The following is a 16,445-nucleotide window of genomic DNA, read 5'->3' on the forward strand; positions in this document are numbered from 1 at the left end:
GAACAGGACCCCGATCGATCGAGCCGGTTGGGGCTGGATGAACAGGACCCCGTGGAGGGATGGATGAACAGGACCACCCCGTGAAGGGAAGGATGAACAGTAGCCCATGGAGGGGCGGTTGAATAGGAGCCCGCGGAGAGGGCTGGTTGAACAGTAGCAGGTGGAGTAGCGTGCAGTGGGGGCTGGATGAACAGGAGCCCATGGATGAACAGTCGCAGATGGAGGCTGAAGGAGGTTGACGGTGGATGAACAGTAGCTCGTGGAGGCTAGAGGGGGTCGATGGTGGAGATGAACAGTATCCCATGGAGTCCCGTTTTGTCGTACGCCACACCCTCCCGATGAACAGGACCCCCATTTTGACCGTAGCGCTCCAACACAAGTCCGTTTCGTCCGTTTTGCGGTACGCCACACCCCTCGCGATCAACAGGACCGCCGTTTCGACCGTAGGAGGTCCGTTTCCTCCGTTTTGCGGTACGCCATACCCCTCCCGATCAACAGGACCCCGTTCCGAACGTAGGAGGTCCGTTTCCTCCGTTGTGCGGTACGCCAGGCCTCATTTCCATCGCCTATTCCGTCCAAGCCCTCCCGATGAACACGACGCATTCCGTTGCCTCCCCATGAACACGACGACGACGTTGTTTCTCCGTTCCGACCCAGCAATGTACACGAGCCCTGACCGTATGTATGCGCGAGTATGCGTTCGAGACCCCGCTCGTATGTACACATACATGGCCGTATTTTCTTTCTTGCACCCTGGCCGTTGTATGTACATGTACATGCTACGTGCGTGCCTCTACTACGACACGTGCACGCCTCTACTACGACATGTGCGCGCCTCTACATCGACCAGTATGTACGTACACGTTCGCGACCAGAATGACAACGCTACGTACGCTTCGACCAGGTGGGTCAAAACTGTCAGGCACTTCCTTGCCTGCGAAGATGTAGCGGGTGGGTCCCAGCAATCAGGGGGCGAATCGTTTTTTTGCCCAGACACACTTCCTTGCATGCAAAGATGTAGCTGGTGGGTCCCAGCAGTTAGGGGGAAACGTTTTTTCACGACATACAGTGGCCCGTCCGGTGGGTCCTAGCTGTCAGGTGGAGGAATCATTATTTTCCGCGTAATAAGGAGGCACTTCCTTGCTGCCGCTGTGGACCCAGCTGTCAGCCTCTCCACGTACAGTCCACGTCCGATGGAAGTTGTTCCTTGACCACGTTGACCACGCCGCACCGAGAGCAGCAGGGCGGTGGACGACGGCGAGGCCTAGGAAGGGGACGACACGGAGGCAGGGAATACTCGGCAGTTGTTTCCCACGAGGAGGGGAGTACGATTGTATGAGGGTTTACTGGTTCGTCTGCCGTCGCCGGAGAATAACAGCAGGTGCGGGTGAGTAGAGGGATGCCTAGGCCAATGATGGGAGTACGGTCGGGCGGTGAGGCCTGTGCGGCAGCACAGCCGGCCGCGAGAAAGAGGGAGCAGGCAGTCCCGCCAGCCCTTGTTTGAGCAGCTGGAGCAGGAAGAGCAGAGATTGAAGAAGCACGACGGTCGTTGGATGGACATCCAACAGTTAGTGCTTGTGCGTCAACCTTTTTTTAGGAAAGCCTCAAATCTGTGGAAAACAGCATACAACCCATCTACCATTATTTCTAATAATTTACAGCCCATTTGCTAGTTCTTAAGGTTTTTTTGGAGCCCATATTCTTTTTGTTAGCACTACAACCCATATTGTGGCAATGGTTAAAAAATTATATGAAATTTTTCATATTTCGGTGCGGTCCGAACTGTTTTTAATCCCGAAATTTTGACTCACATTCAAACTGATTTTAAAAATAAATGTATATCAATATAAAATCCAACTAATTCTCCACGCATAAAAATTAATGTAATTTAAAATCTTGAAATGATAAAAAAGATATTTGAAACTAATTGTTGGTTTGATGTGTTTTAAAAATGTACAACCCATTTCTCATTACTGATGGGCCATTTTCTCGGCCAGCCGAATGAAAGCTATCCTCGTCTTGAAAGATTTGCAGCCCAATAGGCCTGACAAAGCGACTTACTTGGCAAATCACAAAAAAACTATGTTGTGGCCGTGGACCCAGCTGTCAGCCTCTCCACGTACAGTACTCTTCCGATGGAAGTCGTTCCTTGACCACGTTGACCATGCCGCGCGGAGAGCACCACGGCGGTGGACGACGATGAGGCCTAGGAAGGGGGCGACGCGGCAGCGGAAGCGCTCGGAGAGGACTACGAGGGTTCACTGGTTCGGCTGCGGTGTGAGGCTGCCGTCACCGCAGGGCCTGGCCAGCGGTGGGAATAGTAGGGGGCAGTGAGGCCTCTGCGGCAGCACAGCCGACCATGGGAGGCTGGAGCATGCGGCACGACCGGCGCTGCTTTGGGCGGCTGGAGCAAGAAGACCAGAGGTTGAAGAAGCACTACGGCTGTTGGATGGACATCGTATGGTCACTGGAGCTAGAATCATTCATATTGACTAAGTTGACAAAGCCCTCCATCCCCGTCAACTTAGTAGGCCCACAAGTCAGCCTCCCAAGAAGGTGGGTCCCAGCTAGCCGGGGGAATATTCATTTTCTGTGTGTAATAAGGAAGCACTTCCGGTGGGTCCGAGCTGATAGCGGGGGGAACGTTTTTTCGCAAAATACGGTGGCCCGTCCGGTGGGTCCCAGCTGTCAGGGGGAAATGATTTTTTTCACAAAATACTGGTGGCCCGTCTGGTGGGTCCCTGCTGTCAGGTGGAGGAATCATTATTTTCCGCGTAATAAGGAGGCACTTCCGTGCTGCCGTCGTGGACCCAGCTGTCAGCCTCTCCACGTACAGTCCACGTCCGATGGAAGTCGTTCCTTCCATGTTGACCACGCCGCGCCAAGAGCACCAGGGCGGTGGACGACGGTGAGGCCTAGGAAGGGGACGACGCGGAGCCGGTGAAGACGCGGGAGTGGAGAGTATGAGGGTTCACTCGTTCGGCTGCGGTGTCAGGCTGCCGTCGCCGCATGGCCTGGCCAGCGGTGGGAATAGTAGGGGGCGGTGAGGCCTCCACGGCAGCACAGCCGGCCATGGGAGGTAGGAGCAGGCGGCACGACCGGCGCTGCTTTGGGCGGCTGGAGCAAGAAGACCAGAGGTTGAAGAAGCACTACGACCGTTGGATGGACATCGTACGGTCACTGCAGCTAGAATCATTTATATTGACTAAGTTGACAAAGCCCTTGGTATGTCAACTTAGTAGGCCCACAGGTCAGCTTCCGAAATGGTGCACCCCAGATGTCAGGGGGAGGAATCATTTTTTGGGCGGGTGAAGCTAGAATATCCGAGATTGAAGAAGAAGCACGGCATCCGTTGGATGGACATCCAACGGCCACTGCTGCTAGAACCGTGTGTTGACTATAAGTTGACAAAGCCTTGCATACGTGTCAACTTTGTTTTTTAGGGGACCCGTCAACTTAGTAAGGCCAGAAGTGTGTGGCAGAGAACTTATAGCCCATTTGAGATTTGTAAGAATGGGTAGCCCATTTTTGAATTCTAATGGAATTTACTACAACCCATTTACAGTTTGTTAAAAGTACAGCCCATTTCAATCAACCGTTCAAAACAGAATTCAATAAAATTTCCCACATTTTGATGGGATCCGAAATATTTTTATCCCGAAATTTCTAGTCAGATTGAATACAGTTTCAATATAAATTTATATTACGTAAAAATCCAACGAAACATTGCGCTCACAACAAGTAATGAAATTAAAATTTTCAATATCCAAAAATAATATTTTATAAAGTAATCACGTGTTTGGTGCATTTTTTTATAGTTACTGCCCAGTTTTTATAATCACATCCCATTTGTTATTTCTTAAAGCCCATTTTCTTATTAAACCTAATGCATCCCTCCTAGGAAAGGTTTGCAGCCCAGCGAGGCAGAGAATAGAAACTTGACCTTGCCTGGATATTCCTAAAAAAAGTATAGCTGGGCTAGCCATTTTCAGCTTGAAAAAATTAATATCTTGGCTGGATATCTGGCCTGGGCTAGACGGGCCATAGCCCGCCCAGTTAATACCTGCAGCGATGTTTTCGTTGTTGTTCAGAGGAGAAAAATTAATATCTGGGCTAAACATCGAAAAACTCTAAAATGCTCACACCTCAAAAACACAAATACTGCTCAAGCTGCTTGGTCCCAGCTGTCGGCCGCTTCTTGTGCAATTCTCTCGTTTATTGACTAGTACTACATAGGTTGACAATGGTGTGGGACCGTGATGTCAGGAAACCAGGGGGAAGCAAAATAAATAACTCTAGCGAGCGCTTCCACCTCTGCCTCGTTGTCTCCCGTGGAAACCCATTTCCTCCCTTTTTTTGCTCGGGCAAGGACCAATGCATGCAGCACGTCCATGCGGTTATTAGGCAAGAAATAAAAACGCTTTGCATGCTATGAATTACGATGGCCTGCATGGGTAGCTAATAAGGCATCCTCTTAACAGCTGTGATTAAATGTTGTGTTTAGAAGAGAGAAATATTCTTCTTTTCCACCAATCTGCTTGCACCTAGGTCGTGATGCACCTTCTAATATGACTTATTCACCTAGACGGAGGGAGTATAGTTTTATACATATATATATAATAAGGAGGTACTGGCGTACGTAGGCTATGGACCTGGTGGGTCCCCATTGTCATCCTCTCCAAGTAAAGTCATCTCCTCGCACGCGCGCGCTTTCCGCCTGAAACAGTCAGCGCCGCCCGCCCTGCTTCCCGGTGCAGGCGATTGTTCCGCCTTCAAACGACACAAGTGCTGTTCGTCCTTCCATATGCCGCCCACATTAATGATACGCGGTTGCCGAGCGGGTACTCCGGCGCCACACGTCCGTCCCTCCACCCGCCCACCATTGCTATATAAACTGCTGCACCGACCATAGCCGAAGTCATCTGCATCCGTTCCCTTTCTCCTATCCACACCACTACTGCCCACCATGGCTTCCTCGCGCTCCAGCGCTCTTCAGGATGGGTGGACGACGGACCACAAGGAGATGGCAGCCATTGCTGCCGACCGGCTGGCCAGCAGGCAGCCGGAGGACGACGACATCCCAATGGAGAACATGGTAGTCGACGATCCAGCGCCAACCCCCTCCTCCATGCCATCCTCATAGGTGCATTGCACCATGACCATCGGCGAGGCTCGTGCCCAATATATGGAAAGTGTGAGGCAGATGCGTCAGGAGCAGTTCCAAGAGGCACAGGCCGACGCCACCTACAACCACCATCTCCTCCAGGAGCATCTGCAGGCGGAGGAGCAGATCGCCGCGGAGCGGGCGGAGCAGGAGGTGCTGCTCGACTCGTACCTCTCCGCCCGCAAGGGCCGCCTCGAGCGCTGGCGGGAGCGCATGCGGGTGGCGGAGGCTGCGGCCGCCTACAAAGAGGCTAGCAAACAGGGCGATGAAGCAGGCGAGGCGCTGTTTGGCGAGACCGAGGATGAGGCAGAGGACAATGCCGGCTCCGACGAGTTCCCGCTCCGCTGGCGTCGACGAGGCCTTGCTCCGCCGAGGCCCCGCGGCGCCAACAACAAGGCAGAGGACACCGCCGGCTCCGCCGAGGCCCCGTCCCACCAACAACGAGGCAGAGGACATCGCCAGCTCAGCCGAGGCCCCACCCTGCCGGCAACGCGGGGGAGGATTTCCACTGCTCCGCCGAGGCGCCGCCTGCCGGCAATGAGATAGAGGACATCGCCGGCTCCGCCGAGGCCCCGCCCAGCTGCCAACGAGGCCGCGCCACACAGAAAATGAGGAAGAGTAGAAAACAGTAGGTCGCCGCCGCTCGGGTCCAACTAAGGCCACCGCTGCTACCCTCCTGTTGAAGCCAAGCTAGGCGGGTTGACCATTGACGGCCGGTTAGCTTCTTGGCGGCGACGTGGAGTCGGGGAGTTCTGCTGGAGAATAACGCTGCTTCTACTTAACTGCTGGTGCAGTTGGCTGACTGACACGTGGGCCTAACAGGCCACATGTCAGCTACGCAACTGCACCTGCAGTTAAGTCACTGAAGCTTCTATTCGTCTCAGCGGGACACAGGTGGGTAGCTTCGGTTAATTAATTACACCTCCAGCGCACCCCTTTTTAGTTGAAGAATGTATGAAATGTAATTAAATCTAGCATGTTTACATGAAATCCGACCGTGTATGAATGAATTTATTTCAATTAGTTCGAATTCCTCTATCACTGGCATTGGATGAACATGCAAAACAATATGTACTAGCATTATTCCCAGGGCGATCACCTCGTTTGCAGCAGTTTCACATGTACTCCCTCTGGTCCTTTCTAGTCTGCATACAAGTTTTGTCTGCAGTCAAAGTATCTCTACTTTGACCAATCTTATACAAAAAAGTATGCACTTTCACAATGTGCGAAGTAAAAAGGAATAGAAGGAGTACAAAGAGTTTGAGTAGGTTTTTAGCGTTTCTGTACATTGCAATCAAACACACAGGCCTGGCAATTCATAGAGAACATTCAAAACAATCGATGATTATGCATCTCAGCGACTCACATGTCAGAGGCAATATTTACTTCACAACTAAAGAATAAAGAAAAAATTGATCAACGCTGCTGACAGCAAGGGCATCCCATTCAAAAATATCAAACGCATGTCTTGCTAAAATAAATGAGCAAAATTTAACAAGGTTGTCCCATTCCAGAATATCAAATGCTTACGATTGTGGAATGGGCAGGGTTTGCCATCATTTCGGACATTGACATGGCACCTCGTGCTAAATAAACCAGCTGTTCTTTTTGTGCAGTTCCACCAAAATCAACCAAATTCGCGCGTAGCTTGTATGATTTCGCCCTTATATGTTGCAACGCCTTGAACTTATCGGCACCTCCTTTCTTGTGGTGGAAATGAATGATTCGATGTATTCATGAACATTTTGTGCAGTTCCCATTGAAATCAAGCTGAGCACCCCTGTTTGCACAAATACAAAAAAGTGATTAGTATAGAGCAAACTGTACTATGAATTGACAGTTTCATCAGGCACATACATGGTCCATGTAGAGCACACTTTTAGAAAAATGGAACTCACCAGAAAGAACCCTAGAACAACATTGTACTCGCGCATCACACCAAAAAATGGAGTTTTTGTCAGTCCTTCTGAGCTGAAGTTAGTTTGGTCTTGTGGGGAGTAATGTAACCATCCTTCAACTGCTCCTTCTGGTGATAAGATAGACATGGCTTCTTCATCCTGGCATAATCAGAACTAGTCACTTCACGTACTCCATATTCTTCTTCAGAGGAAGATGATCCTGTTGTGCAAATACAAGAGGACTACTAAATGCTAGCATCACTGTTTGCTCAAAAAAAGTAAAGGAAATATTTAAAACAACACAGATGAAGCACTTCTCAAGGACAATACCACTTTTTCATGACAGCACCGGGATTGATTTTTGTTTTTCTTCCCCTTGTTCTTCCCCTTCATCACTTGGTTCAATAACAAACAAGCTTCGCTTTCAATGTAAGATTTGGCATGTCAATTAGGGAGCACAAGTATAGTACTAAACTTAATTTTCTGATGAAAGTGGCAAAATACAGGCCAGCAGTTGTGAAATATCCTTATCTTACCTCAATGGGATATTATGGTGCACATACAGATTGGAAGTCTTGTCTCCATTTGTGCAGTTCACTAAAATCAAGCAACATTATCGTACAAGTAGCACAACATATGAATGCACACTGCAGAATCATGTGAAAGAAGGCTAGTACTGACCTCTCATGATTCGGAATTCAAACAACTCACAAGAAGAAGATCTAAACCAAATTCGCCTTAACGGATAGGAGGTAAGATCTCCTCTTGTGCAGTTCCACTAAGATCAAGCAATCAAGCAACGTTGTCGGTGTGACATTTTGGTTGAACTGCACAAAACACTCTTAAAACAAAAGTGTTTTGTGCAGTGCAACAAAAGGTCACAATGGCAACGAGGTGAAGCAGATAACCCTGTTTACACAGAGGCGCAAAGGAAACAATTAGTGGTCAATAACGGTGGATGACACAGAAGCCAACAAAAAGAAGCATCTACCTTATCTAAATGGGAAATAAAGCAAGACAGTAGCATTTCTCAAATGGTGGCATTGATTAATATTAACATAGAGATTATATTAACAATAAAATTCGTTAAACATGTAATTTGCTTTTAACTGTGGCATTGCATCAATTTTCCAGCGGCATTATGAGAGGGTGTTTGTTTACAGGGACATTTTGATGTAGGGACTAAAAAAACTCCATGTCAGTCCCATCTAAACCAACGAGGAGGGACTTTTAGGGACTAAAAGTGGGCATTTGGGACTAAAGAAAGAAGACCCCGAGGGAGTCTTTTTGGGACTTTTTCCAACAGTTGCCCCTGCCATGCATCGCACCTTGTATCTATTAGTTCATTACTAGGGGTAACATGGTCTTTTAGCATGTCATTTAATAACCTCTAGTCCATGTTTAGTCCCTGGAACCCAGCAGGTAGGGACTAGGGAGTTTTTAACCAAACAGGGCCTTAGATTAACAACAGCTAATGAGTTGCACTGGACAGTGGACGCACCAGCACCATGTGCATCTACCGATGTACTGTGGTCATGCACAGTCTGTTGCAACAAAGAACAAGCAACCAAGGAGCATATTTGTGTTGGTCCCAGTTTTGTTATCTCTAGATGCCTTTCCCTATGTGAGCACATCAAATCTAGTCCTGCTCAAACTCTACAGCCTTGTCCCTTCCTTTCCTTTTTGAACCAGTACTTTCGCCCCTTCCTTTCCTCTTTGAACCACGTCCTAGATTTATGTGATACAACTTTCCCCACTACTTTCCCCCATTCCTTTCCTCTTTGAACCACGTCCTAGATTAATGCTATACAACTTTCCCCCTTCATTTCCTCTTTGAACCATGTCCTAGATTCATGCTATATACAACTTTTCCCACTACTTTCCCCCACTCCTTTCCTCTTTGAACCAGGTCCTAGATTCATGGTATACACGCAGCTAGAGCAATGCATGTGGAGTAAGTAAATTATACCTTAAGGTTCTTGGGGCGTGGTTCGGTGGGCGACGGGACGGCGGCGAAGAAGAAGGGGTCGGAGGCCCTCCCGCGCCGCCGCTGGGTGGAAAGTGAACAGCTGCGCCGGTAGTCCCTCGCCGACGGCGACAGCGTTAAGCCTCCTTCCCTTCCCGGCGGACGGATCCTGCCGGCTCTTTGAGCAGCAGTTAGGGGAGAGAGAGGCCAACGAAGTCTTGTTTAGATCTGGAGAGGGCGAGAGAGTGTGAAGAGAGCAACTACAAGCGCTGAGGCTCCAGCGGGAGAGGGCGAGAGAGTGTGAAGAGAGCAACTACAAGCGCTGAGGCTCCAGCGTGTATATATATACTGGAGAGAGAGTGTGAAGCGTGCAAACCCTAGAAAACATTTTGACCAGTCAAAGAATCCTCCTGGCACAAATTATGCTCAAGTGTAGTTATCGAACCCGAGACCTCAAGTTTGATGAGCGAACAGGCTAACCAGCTACACAACCCTCCCGTTATGTTCAACGAGAGGGAAATAACCTTTTATACATTCCTGCATTCGTGTGACAAGCATGCCGTGTTTTTTTGTGTGTGTGGGAGTCATTGGGATTTCAATCATAATCGTGTCATGTGGCTTTGGTGGTAAGACTATCCACAGTGGTGCAGAAATAATGCAGCCTTAGTCACCTTACCTCTCTCCACGTAGTACGTTGGGTCCCACCAGTCAGAGGGTGAAACAAACAAATTAATAAGAAAAATTAAAAGCGCCAGCGGTGTATCTTACCTCACACATCTCGCTACTGCTCGGGAACACTGTCCAATTGATCCCTCTGTTCGCTCACGTACTATTTTAAGTGAATCCTTATTATAACATGCACACAAATTTTGGGCACTTGTATTCGACTTAAGTCAGTGTGCCACCGTATCTCGTATACTTACTACTCCCTCCGTCTAGGTGTAATAAGTCACGTTAGAAGGTGCAACGGGACCAAGGTGCGTGCGTGTGCGTGTGTGTGTGTGTGTTTAACAGCATGTGTGTGTTAGAGAGAGCGACAGATCGACCTACTCCTACAGAGAGATGTTGTGTAGTGTACGATTTTAGCCGCGAGAGTCGGTGCATCCTCTCGTTTCCGGGCGTGTCCGGTAGGGACATGCGGACAGCTGCCACGCCCGCTCCTGACCAGCCTGGCCCACCCAAAGCCCCTCCATCGCCCGCGCGCGCTTCCCGCCCGAAACGGTCAGCGCCGCTCCAAAGAATCGGTGCCGCATTCATGCCCGGGCAGAGCGGACGCGACCTCTCACTGGCGCAAGAGTGATGGTTGCTTCGTCCGTCCAACTTACTGCTGGGTCTATGTGATTTGACGGCTCATTGGTCTTTATTACTGAGGTGGTAGGACTGCTGGATGTCCCACGCTTTCGGCGAAAGGAGGTACTACTACTAGATTACAATTTTCTCCATTCTTACAGCGGAGGCGTGCAAGAGCAGTGAAAACACGCAGGCTCAGTGATTACATGGCCCACCTCACACTATCACCGTGCGACACCTAACTCTTTACATAGTACTCCCTCCGTTCCTAAATATTACTAGATGAGTCCCCGCGCGTTGCCGCGGAACAGCGGTATATCTCTCTGCGCAAAATTATCGATTTCATAGAACTAAAAAAACTCTATAACCGCATGACAAATGTGGTAGCCAAACTAAATAAACTCCCATCATCATTTAGATCATCCCACGTAAGGAAAAAAGATCAGCCAACTCCTACTGCATAATGGGATTATATTTTTCTTTTTGACATGTTAATGGGACTTAAAAGCTCACTTACATGCATGCTACCGGTGCATGCTTGCATGCAGACATGTTGATGTGATTTAAAACCCACTCACATGCATGTGCCACGGTATTTCTGCATGCTTGCATGTGGCTTAGTGCGGAGCCTCTCAACGTCTAGATCAGACGGCTATTATGGACTGATTTACTTCATCTAACGGCTACATCAATTTTGATGATGTGGCTCAAGGAGAGGATAGAGAATTCCTAGTAGTGGGGGCTAGCTATTACTAGTAGATAAGTCTTTGTAGAGATTCCACTACATACGGAACAAAATGAATGAATCTACACTTAAAATGCATCTATATACATCCGCATGTGGTTCATGGTGAAATCTCTACAAAGACTTATATTTAGGAACGGAGGAAGTACTAGTATAGTACGTACTGTAATTTATCAGCGAGATAAATTTGTACAATGCTATGAAGCTTCCAGCTTCTGTTACATGTATCTTGCGTCCAAGGTTGCCCGTTGCAACATTTCATCAAATACAAAGGAGACTAACATGCATGCTATTGCATCTCAATGATTGACAGATCATAGCAAATATGTACTCCCTCCGTTCCAAAATAAGTGTCTCAACTTTGTGCAAACTTTAGTACAAAGTTGTACTACTACTAAAGTTGACACTTATTTTGGAACAGAGGCAGCTAAAGAAAAAAACGATCCATGCAGTCCCTAGCCCTTGAACCGTGAACCCTGACCAGGCTTCAATTTGCTGGCAACGTTCGAGCTTCCTAATAAATGAAGTTTGCAACCTTTTGACCATCGGATCATTTTGTGCAGTTTCACCAAAATCGAGATGAGCATCCCTGTGGCAAAGAAATTGAAGAAGCGTGATTAGAATAAGATTACTGGGACTAGTTGATGAGACATAAACTCATCACAAATACAGTACGTAGAAGCCAGTAGAGGTATGTGCGGGGCAAAGAAGTAGAGAAATATCCACAGGGAGTGATGTGGGCAGCTGGAGCAGTGGTGCAAGCCGGCTGTAAAGGGAGTTGTACCTGAGGGACGTAGCTCAACCTTGAGGAGGGCGGCGGGAGGCGGCAACTGCCCACGTCGCGGCAGTGAGCAAGGGACGAAGGCAACCTCACCGGCTTTGTGAGAGAGAACGGCGGGGACCCCTGATCGGGACGTGCCGACAGTGGGTTTTCGCCGTCGGCGACGGCCACCGCATCTACACTAAGCATCCACCCCTTCCCCAAGCGGACGTGATCCGCCGGGATGTTAGAGATGTGGCCACAGTCGTTTTGTGCGAGAGAGTGTGAAGAGAGCAACCCCAGCAAGCAACCGTGTAGGCTGGCCCGTCCTGACTATGTATATAGTGGAGCGGTTTCCTTTTCTCTCCATATGAACCTATCATATTGCGTACGTGCCACTGAAGAAAAAAACTTTATTTATAAATGACGCGGCACCTACTACTCGTTCTCCTATAACCTTGCGCTTGGCATCTCCAAAATATTAACCTTGCGATTGGCTCTTCGCCTCTTCGGGAAGTCGAGCAATAATGGTAGTGCAGTATATATCGTTCTGGCTATATGAGACCGAATGAATTGCTGCACGTCCACCACGTGGGCGAGGGTCGAGGGGCGAGGGAGAGTGCTACATACGGAGCAAAATGAGTGAATCTACACTCTAAAATACGTCTATATACATCAGTGTTTGGAGTATGTACTAGTAGTTCATATTGAAATCTACTAAAGGACATATATATTCCAAACAATATGATATAATCTCTATAACCAAGGTAGTAGGGACGAGGAGTAAACGGAGGGAGTAGTAAATTTTTCTCCTCGTCCTGCGAGCCACCGCGCGCATGGGCGAGGGAGCGGGCGTAAGGCGGAGCAAGCTTCACCTCATCCTGCGAGCCACCGCGCCCGTGGGCGGGGGAGACGGCGTACTAAGCAAGCTTCTCCTCGTTCTGCGAGTTGACGGGACACATCAAAAGTACTCCAGTGTATAGAGCCTTGCCTCTAAGGTAGGCCCCACATGGTTTGCCTCTTTTTTTAACATAACACGTCAAGTCGCAATTTGTTTGTTCACCCGTGGTAGACGATCCTCCCTCCACCAAGTGGACAACCAGTACACGTGCCAAATTACCACGTGGGCTGCCTTTTTCGTACAGAAATGAGCTCCACCGTGTACCCGCGCGGGTGTGGTTGGGAAAGAGACGGGAGTACGTGCGCCGTGCATGCACCTCTTCTCTTCGTGCACGTCCCCCACCTACGTGGGTGTGTGTGAGAGATACAAACCGCGTTCGTGAGTGTTTTTTGTTTTGGGGTGGGGGTGGGGTGGGGGTTGATTTCGTGAATTATTTGTGGGAATATGTGTCGATGACATCTCAAACAAAATTTTGCATGCAATGTGTGTGAAATGGAGGCCTATCCATATCATACATAGAGGGTCGGGCAATCCACGAGAAGAGAGGGAGGGGTCATAGCTATCGATAGAGTCGAAGAGAGGATCAAGTGGGTGGGTGCGAGATCGATGAAGAGAGCCATCGAAATTGTGTGTGTGTACAAGTCAAAGATATAGGGCGACTGGCCTACCGGAACGTTAGAGGGCACACGTCAAGTTTGTGTGTGGCAGGGAGACATGACTAGAGCGCTCGATGTATCGGTGTGTGTGGGGGGGAGGGGGTGGGGAGGGGTAGGCAGAGGCCTAACTATAGAGGTAGAACGACTCGTATATGTGTTGAGAAGGAGAGACCCAGCTATGTCTTGAGGGAGATCGGTCGACATCCATACATAACTGAAGGACGGGAAATATGATGGGAGAGAGAGAGAGGAGAGAGAGAGGGAGGGAGAGGGAGGGAGAGGGGTAGAGTGCTGGATGGGTGATGGAGTTGCTTCTCGAAGATGGTGGGAGAGGCCTACTAGACAAACTGAGGGTGGAACTGCAATGTTATCAATAAGAGTGGGGATGTGTTTCTGTGTGTGCCTGTGCGTGATAGATCTGTCGGGACGCATCCATGGATGATGAAGGGGAACCATGTGTTTGGTAAGCAAACCTAACTAGATCGGTAGATCAATTGTTGTTTGTCGGAGGAAGGGAGAGACACAACTAATGAGGTAGATCGATTGACGTGTGGGTAAAAACGAGTTATAAGGACCTAGCTAGCTATATGTATAGCGAGAGATCGGTCGGTGTACGTCCATTTGTTAGAGGCAAATAAGGCCCAGCGAGACGGATAGACAGAGAGAATGGAGCTAGGAGGTGGTGCGAGAGGCCCAACTACTAGCTAGATAGGGGGAGGAGTGTGCGGTTGTGAGAGCGATGAAAAGAGGGGCGAGAGTTTACACGTGTGTCTGACCGTATGAGAGACACGAGGCAAGGACACATAAAGGAGGAGATTGAAGGTGTGTGTGTATGTTGTAGGCAGGCATCGCTGGAGAGGTTTATCGATCGGTGTGTGTCGGAAAGGAGTTGTGGAGACTCTGGGAGAACGACCTAAAGAAAAAAATGAATGTGCCCGGTGGATAGAATGCCGAGGGAGGGGGAGGGCGAGGAGGGCGTGTGCATGCACGAGAGAAAGTTAGTGGTAGCTACAAAGGTTAGAGGATTGTGTGGGTGTAAGAGACTAACAAAGATCATAATTTGATATGAAAGCGGATTCATATATTTGAATAGGAGATCATAGTGTTTTAAACATTGCATGCATGAATATAGCGGTGATACACGTGCTGTGCACATGTTATACCATAATGTGATAATGCATGGCGTTTGCAACTCACAGCTAAATGCCGAACAATCTAAACCATACTATACATCAAACAATCTCACATTTTATTTGAATTTGTGATAATGTGTGGCGTTTGCAGCTTACAACTAAATATCGAACAATCTAAACAATACTATATATCGAACATTCTCACATTTTATTTGAATTTGTGGTAATGTGTGGTGTTTGCAACTCACATCTAAATACTTGTAGGCGTAGGGGCGGGGCACCATACATAATGTGATAAACACATTATACATATGAGACATGGTTTAGATTATGAAGATCTAGCTAGAGCTAGAAATGTAATGTGATTTGAAATCAAAATAAAGTGGATTCAAAAAATCTAGTTCGAGTTCATATAGTACACATAGTTCATATGTAACTCGAGACTAATCATGTGGTGTGCTGTGAAGATAATACACAAACGATGGTTTAACTTGACAATAATGATGATTGTAGATCTTATTAAAACAGAGAAACGAATTCAAATGCTTTGACTTCACAACAATCATTACTGTAGATCTTATTCAAATAGAGAAACGAATTCAAATTTAGTTCATATTGAAGCGGTAGTATATACGTTTGGAATGCACTAAAACGTTCATTTGAGTAGTAGGTTGCATGCATTATACACGTAGCGAAATATTTTAATTGAACATAACATGAATTCAAAGTTTTGAATGACATTTGTAGGGCGCATTGATTTGGTACAGTACACGTTAGGCTTGTCCGGAAATTTCAACCCGCGCCTTGTTAGCCCGAAATATTTAAGATATATCTTTGTCTCGTTGTGCTCCGACAACTCCCTCCATCTCAACCCGCGCCTTGCTATTCCGAAATTACAACGCGCGCGAAAACTCCCACCTCCTGTGAAATCCCGACACGCGAAATGCCCGTGGTACCCCTGAACCGAAAGAACCGCCTCAAATCGGTGGGGGTACTTTCGTAACTTACCCCACATTTCGGACAAGCGCGTCTCTAAGCCATGGTTCCCCACTGCCATCCCATCCGCCCACCCATTCGTACACCGAGGCCGCGAAAACCCGCGACGAAACCCCACACCCTGCTCCGTCCGCCACCCAGCCGGAGCCTCTTCCCCGACGACGTCGTCCACAGCAACACCTCGACGTCCCTCATCCACCGTACCGGATGAGGATCCGTCGTCGATCTCATCGTCCCGCCGGTTCAGCCACCCCGTCCTCCACCTCCAAGGAGCTGCCCCGACGTTCCCCTCGTCTTTCGCGCCACCTCCATTCCCACACCGCCGTCTTCACCTGCACCACCGGAAGAGCATCATCATCACCATTTCCTCGGATGAAGCTGCGGCCTAATCGGCGCCACCAAAGAGGTTGTACACTAATCGCCGCATTTTCTTCTTGATTCGATCTCACGGTGCTGCCGGCGCTCGGTCCCGAGCCGACACGGCGCGGCTCCATCCACGGCGGCGTCGCCGGCCACTTCCTCCACGGCGTCGCTCCCTCGGCGGCGACGTCCACATCAGTAGGACCTGCTGCTGCTTTAGCTCTCGCTCGTGCTGCTGCTCTGCTCTTGCTCTCGGTCCCCTGCCTGGTCTGCTCTTGCTATTGCTCTTGCTCGCGCTGTTGCTCTCGCTCTTGCTCTTGCTTGCGATGCTTGCTCCGATTTAGCTACACTTCACTTCCGATGCCGCCGGGGTGAAGGAAGAACAGCCGCAGCGGGAGGGGGGCTCGCCGGAGAGGTACCCCACTATCTATCTTAGGGTTCAGGATGGGGCGGTGGTCGCCGGCGGTGGCGGGGCCGTTGGCGGGGCGGTGGCGTGGGGATCGCCGGAGAAAAAGCTCGCACGGGGGGGGGGGCTAGAGGGATGGCAGGGCGGCGGCGGACCAGCGGTGGGGAGTG

Source organism: Triticum aestivum, chromosome 1A (assembly GCF_018294505.1).
Source record: "Triticum aestivum cultivar Chinese Spring chromosome 1A, IWGSC CS RefSeq v2.1, whole genome shotgun sequence".
Classification (NCBI taxonomy): domain Eukaryota; kingdom Viridiplantae; phylum Streptophyta; class Magnoliopsida; order Poales; family Poaceae; genus Triticum; species Triticum aestivum.